Source organism: Sarcophilus harrisii, chromosome 1 (genome assembly GCF_902635505.1).
Source record: "Sarcophilus harrisii chromosome 1, mSarHar1.11, whole genome shotgun sequence".
NCBI lineage: Eukaryota > Metazoa > Chordata > Mammalia > Dasyuromorphia > Dasyuridae > Sarcophilus > Sarcophilus harrisii.
This window is the reverse complement of record NC_045426.1, coordinates 566,398,226-566,406,003: the sequence shown is the minus strand read 5'-3', so window position 1 is coordinate 566,406,003 and position 7,778 is coordinate 566,398,226.

Here is a 7,778-nt window from a genome sequence, read left to right as displayed (position 1 = left end):
TGGCAAGACAAACCCAAGAACTATATTGTAGTGACTGCATTAGCATCCTGAATACTTAAAAGCAGTCAGAGTCAGGATAAGTGAAAGTCCTTAGTCTTATTCTTGGTCTTTAGGGATAGAAGTGAAGGAGATGGAAACAAGATCTCTGCAACCTCCTTCTTTCTTATCTACCGCCAGAGTGACCCTGGCTAGTCTTACTCTACCCCCTAGTCCTTCCTACAATCCACTGTATACACCAATCATCGAGCCAGCACAGGATAATGGGAAGGGCCATTTTTCAAGCATATGCCCATAGAGTATTGTCCAATCGATAATTAGCCTCAAGCGCTCAGCTGTCCTGACCTCAGTGCATTGACTCAAGAGTTTCAGCCCTCTACACTATATGAAAACAACTAGAAAACACTTCTCACATAAATAAAATCAGATCTAAACAATTGGTAAAATATCAATTGTTCATGGTTAAGCTGAACTAATATAATAAAAATGGCAATTCTGCCTAAATTGTTCTACTTGTTCAATGCCATACCAATCTGTCAAAACATTATTTTATAGAATTAGAAAAATAATAACAAAATTCATCTGGAACAACAAAAAATCATGATTATCGAGGGAATTGATGGAAAAAAATACAAAGGATGGTGGCTTAGTAATATCAATCCTAAAACTATATTATAAAGCAGCAGTCATCAAAACCTTTTGGTACTAAGAAAAAGAGTGATGGATCAGTGGACTAGATTAAATACACAGGCCTATAGCAATCTAGTATTTGATAATCCTCCATCAGCTTCTGGAATAAAAACTTTCTATTTGACAAAATTTGCTGGGAAAAGTAGAAAATAATGTTAGAAACTGCACACAAACCTACTTCTTACATCTCATACTAAAATAAAGGCAGAATGGATACATGATTTGGGCATAAAGGATGATATTATAAACAAATTAGGAGAACAAGGGTTAGGTTAATTTACCTCTCAGATCTTTAGAGAAGGGAGGAATTTGTGACCACAAGGAAGTAGAGAACATTATGAAAGGCCAAATAGACACTTTGATTATATTAAATTAAAAAGTTTTTGCACAAACAAAATCAAGAAAAACAAGATTAAAAGGGAAGTACAAAGTTGGGGGAAAATCTTTACAATCGATGTTTTTGATAAAGGTATCATTTCTAAAATATATAAAGAACTCAGTCAAATTTATAAGAAAGCCAGTTATTCCCCAATTGATAAATGGTCAAAGGATATGAACAGACAATTTTCAGATGACAAAATTAAAACCATCTATAGATGACAAAATGCTCTATACCACTACTCATTAGAGAAATGCAAATTGAACTCATGCTGAGGTACCACCTCATACCTCTAGATTGGCTAAGATGACAGAAAAAGATAATGATAAATGTTAGAGGGCATGTGGGAAAACTGGGACACAAATGCATTGTGGAGTTGTGAAATGATATACCATTCTGGAGAGCAACATGGAACTGTTCCCAAAGGGGTACAAAAATATGCATACCCTTTGACCAGCAGTACCACCACTGGGTCTGTATTCTAAGGAAATCTAGGAGGGATTCTAGGAAGGAAATCTAAGGATGGAAAAGGACCTCTGTGTACAAAAATGTTGTAGCAACTCTTTTTATGGTAGCAAAGAAATGGAAAAGTAGTACATGCCCATCAATTGGGGAATGACTAAACAAGTTGTGATAAATGAAGGTAATGGAGTATTATTTTTCTATAACAAATGATGAACAACCTGGAAAAGCTTGGAAAGATTTACATGAACTGATGTGGAGCAAAACAAGGAGAATCAGGTATACATTGTACACAATAACAGCAAGAATGTAAGGTAATCAACTATGAAAGACTTGGTTCTTCTGACTAGTTCAGTGATCCAAAGCAATCACAATAAACTTTAGATAGAAAATGCTATCTGCTCCAGAAAACTCTGAATGTAAATCAACACATAATATTTCCACTTCTTTTTTCTGTTTTTTATCTCTCCCATTTTTTCCCTTTTTGCTCTTTTTTTTTGTATCTCAACATGACTCATGAATGTATTAAAAATAAATAAACTTACTTCACAAACATTTGAAGGAAATTATTTTGGATATGAAATAATTTAGACTACTCTATTGATCTACAGACAGGAGCAGATGATGTGAGGAATCTTTGCTTTTACAGAGATTATTCAATAAGGTTAAATAATAGGAAACAAGTTATAGCCATAAGAATATAGATCAAAGTGGCAGCTAAATGGTGCAATGGATAGAGCACCAGCCCTGAAGTCAGGAAGACCTGAGTTCAAATCTGGCCTCAGACAATTAACACTTCCTACCTGTGTGATCATAAGCCAGTCACTTAGCTCTAATTGCCTCAGCAAAGAAAAAAAGAATAGAGAGCAAAGTAAAATATCATAATTTCTCAAATCATTCCTCTTCGGTATTTTATGCTCATGTTCATAACTAATAGCTACCATATTATATTCAAATATAAACATTGACAAATATATGTACCAAATAGCATGCCATCCAAATTTTTGTAGGCAAAGTTAAATGACTTACAAAAATAATCAGTAAAAAGATTCTAATGGTGTACTTTCTCTTTCCCCTGAAGAACTATATAAATCTAACCAAAAATAAATAAAGATGTTTAGGAGATGATATGATAGACCTCTTGAGAAAACTGATTAGGAATAGAAAGGAGTATACCATTTTCTCAGCTCTACACGCCACCTAAATAAAAAGTGACCATCTATTAGGGCATAAAATCTCACAAACAAATTCAGGAAAGCACAAATATTTAATGTACCTTCTAAGACCATAATTCAATAAAAATTATGTTATAAAGAGCTTTTGAAGTATAAATTAATTGGAAAATAAACAATCTAATCCTTAAAAAGGAATGGGTCAAAGTTAAAGCATACTTTTTTTAAACTTTATTTTTCTTATTGTGTATGCATGTGTGTATTAGCAACATGGCTAATATGGAAATACCTTTTGCATCATTTCATATGTATAATCAATATTATATTGTTTGATTTTTCAATGGAGGGGGAGAAGAAGGTAGATAACTTAGAAATCAAGTTTTAAAAATGTTAATTTATAATTGATGACTAAGTAATTGAATATTTGATAAACCCCCAAGCTACAGCTTCTGGGATAAGAACTTATTATTTCACAAAAATTGCTGGAAAAAACTATAAAATAATATGTCAGAAACTCAGCATAAACCTACACCTCACACCCCAAACAAAAATAAATTCAAAATGAGTACATAATTTGGGTGTAAAAGGTGATACCATAAGCAAGTTAGGAGAACAAAGGATGATTTACTTATTAGATCTTTGGAAAAAAGACTTTAAGAATAAAGAAGAATAGAGAACATTGTGAAATTTAAAATGCACAACTTTGATTGCATTAAATTTAAAACTTTTTTGCACAAACAAAACCAACACAAACAAGATTAAAAGAGAAGGTCAAAGCTGGGAAGAAAAATTTTATATCCAGTGTTTATGATAAAAGTCTTATTTCTAAAATATATAGAGAACTGTGTCAAATTTATAAGAATACAAGTCATTCCCCAATTGAAAAATGGTCAAAGGATATAAACAGACAGTTTTTAGATGATGAAATTAAAGCCATCCACAGTCAGATAAAAAAATGCTGTACATCACTATTGATTAGAGAAATGCAAATTAAAACAACTCTGAGATATCACCTTACACCTTTCAAATTGATAAAAACTGACAGGAAAACATAATTATAAGTGTTGGAGGAGGTGTGGGGAAACAGACCCTAATTAATGCATGAATAAATACAATAATAAATTAATTATATATTAATTATTAATAGATAAATACATTAATAAATGTTGGTGGAGTAGTGAAATGATCCAACTTTTCTGAAGAGCAATTTGGAAGTATGCCCCAAACTGTACATACTCTTTGATCCAATAGTGCCACTACTTGTATCCCAAAAATATAAAAAAGAGAAAAGAACCCACATGTGCAAAAATGTTTCTAGCAGCCCTTTTTGTAGTGCCAATAAATTGAGTGGTTGCCCATCAGTTGGGGGATGATTGAATAAGTTATGGTATATGAAAGTAATAGAATATTATTATTCCATAAAAATAATAGACAAGCTGATTTTACAAGGCTTGGAAAGATTTAGATGAACTGATGTTGAGCAAAACAAGCAGAACCAGGAATACGTTGTACACAGCAATAGCAAGATTATGTGATGATCCGTTATAAAAAATTTTGTCCTTCTTAGAGGTACAGTGTTCCAAGGCAATCCCACGAAACTTTGCATTCATAGAGAGAGCTATGGAGATTGAATGTAAATCAATATGTGTTATATTCCTTTTTGCCTCTTTTTTTCTTCAGTTTTTTTTTCTCTCATGGTTTTTCCCTTTTGTTCTGATTTTCTTTCTCTAAATGATTTATAAGGAAATGATCTTTAAGAAATGAATGTACATGTATAACCAGAAAAATACAACAAATATTTTAAATGTTAATTTACATGTAATTGGGAAATACTTAAATAAAAATATATCAAATCACAATTTATTTCAGCTGCAACAGATGAATCGTGTTGTGGGAATATTCTGAATAGAATTAAAAGAGAATAGGTGAAGATGAACAGTGACAACTTGAGTATAACAACTTTTTCTAAAAAAAAAATAAAAATAAATTTTCTTGAAAAATATTTTCAATAATAATTTTTAGCTCAAATCATGTATTTTATTTCTTTCATGGAAATCTCATTTAGGGTTTCATTTTACACATGTACACACATGGCAGTTTAAACTATTTTGATGCTTTTATTTTCTAGTAAATGTATATTTAATACAAAAATATGTGGGATAATTAATTTCATTTCAATTCATTGACAAATGTTTAATATGTGTTCAGTATGTGGAAAAGCAATATAAGAAGTGCTTCTTAGAATAAGAAAATTATGCAAGTGACCCTTGCAGCTAAAAGGAATCTTCTGTTCTTTTCACCTCCCCACTCCCTAACCCCTAATCATTGTGGCATTAAGACAGTGTAGTTCCAATGGGAATGGACTTTCTCATCTAGCAGCTCCAAAGTGTATTTCCTTTCAGAGATGTGGGGGAAGAACAGAAATTACAGAGAACACTGTAAGTTTGGGAGGAACTGTGTAGAACCTTAAGAAAAAGCTAGGTATTCACTGAATTATAAGAAAAATTCCTTTATCTAATAGTGAAGTTTGTTTCTTCTGAAAAGAATCCCTGAGTGCTTAATTTTCTCTTTCTATGCCCTCCTCGAATCCTGAATGTCATGTGTTTTTCACATAAAACACATTGAAATCTGAGCACAAGAAATATATCTTCCTGACCCCTACATCTAATCTAAATGTGCCTTCCTGCTAATTTCTATTTATTTTTATGTTTTGATTTAGATATGTTGACTCCACCATTGGAAGGTAAATTTCTTGAGGACAGGAGTAATATTAGTTTTTTCTTTAATTCCAGTGCCTCTTGCATAATTATTCCTGAATAAAGACTTTTCATCACTTCATCATGATTGATGAATATAACTGTAACTATTGGAAGATCCTTTGTAATAATACCTTTTGGATTTTTCTGTGGGATTAAATAAATGTTATCCTCTATCAACATGTATCTTGTCTAGAGTAAAGTATTTTTATTAGAGTGGAAGACCTTCTCAAGTCATGTTTATGGAAAACTAGACAAGAATCACATATAAACTATACTTTGATAGTTTCTTGCAGCAACCCCAAGTGGAGTCAATGAGCATAAAATAATAATCTTTCGTGAATACCAGAGATGAGATTTGATATCTTTATATGTCCAGAGTTGGGGGGGGGGGAGAAAGAAGGCAAGCTGTGCCATAAATTACACATAAAGAACATATTTGTTTTCCTCTTAAATAATTAAATACATATCAGGGGAATGATTTTCATTTTTGAATTGTAATACTTCATTGTTTGTTTAATTTTGTAGTACTTTCCAAGAAGAGTGAGTAAACATGAAATATTTTGTGGATATTCATAATACACTAGAGATAATCACAGATACCTTTCATAGCTTATTCTTCATTAATCTGTGTATTCTTTCCTTCTAATGGAAGAATGGGGATTCTTCTAAAGTATCTATACAATCTCCCGTCCTCTGATGAGTTAGTTTGTCAGTAAACATTTATTAAGTTCCTACTATCTAGCATTGAATCTGCTTAAACACTGAATCTAGGGATTCAAAAACAAAACAAACAAAACAGTTCCCTTCTTACATGTCAATATTTTCCATATGCTATTAGTAACCATATTAAGGTGAATTTTTCTATTATAGAAACAATTCACCTACAACTTCTGAGACATCATATGGATAAAATTCTGTTCTGTCACCAGTATTTGAAATTAAAACCTAAGATATTACATAATTAAGATGCATGCCTTTTTCAGAGACTGAATCTCCATAGAGCTTCGATGAGGAAAAATGAAGAAAAGGAAAAGAATAGTCAGCAGCTAGAACCAAAATGATAGAATAAATACAGGGACTCTCTTCAACTCTTCTCCAAACCCTTCCAAATGCCTTTAAAAACTCTAAATGAATTATAGAGTTGCAGAACACACTCAAAAATGAAGTGAAACAATTTTCCAGCCCAAGAAACAAAGAAGGTCAGGAGGAAATGTCTGTTGCACCTGTTTAATAATGGAGCATAGTGCAGTGCAGACTACATCAGTACAACCCTAGACTTAAAAAAGTAGGAGCAGGCATTTGGAGCCATTGAATCAGTAGCAGTACCTGAATCTTCCAGAATCCACAGATATTAATGGAATCAAATAACTGGCCAAAAGATTAGAAGGGCCTCTTTGTTAGCACTAAGGCAGGATTCTTGTTGTTCATCAAAGTTGTAATTCTGGGTGAAAATTTAGGGCAAGGAGGAGCACTACCATACAAGAGTTTGCAACTACAATTTAGGGAAAATGACCCACAAGTGAAAAAATGTTTGTAGCAAGTCTCTTTGTGGTATCAAAGAATTGGAACAAGAGTAGATGCCCATCTGCTGGGGAATGGCTGAGCAAGTTATGGTACATGAAGGTAATGGAATATTATTGTTCTATAAAAATGATAAAAAGATGATTATAGAAAGGCTTAGAAAGATTTACATGAACTGATGCAGAGCAAAACAAGCAGAATGAGGAAAACATTGTGCACAATACCAGCAAGAAGTAAGGAGACCTAATGTGAACCAACATATGCAGTGTTCACTTCTTTTTTTTTTCTCTCTCCCATTGTTTTTCCTTTCTGTTATTATTTTTCTCTCCCAACATGATTTATAAAACAATGTGTATTAAAATAAATAAATTACTAGAAAAAAAGAATTGGGACTACTAAAGAATTAAATTTAATAAACACATATGGAATGAATAAAAATAAATTAAGAGAAGTAGAGGAAAAACTGGAAAGAGAAATGAGAATGAGGCAATAAAATAATGAAAAACCAAGTCAGGTTAGTAAAGGAGAAGCAAAAAATACTGATGAAAATAATACCTTATAAGACAGACTATGGCAAATGATAAAGGAAGTGCAAAAAGCCAATGAGGAGAATATCTTAAAACATAGAATTGGCCAAATGGAAAGAAAGGCACAAAAAGTCAATAAAGAAAAATAAAGAATTCTTTAAAACTTGGAATTGGGAAGATGAGGAAAAATTCCACTGAAGATGAACACTTTTTAAAAAGTAGAATTGGATAAACTTTTGGAAAAGCAAATACAAAAGTTCATTAAAGAAAA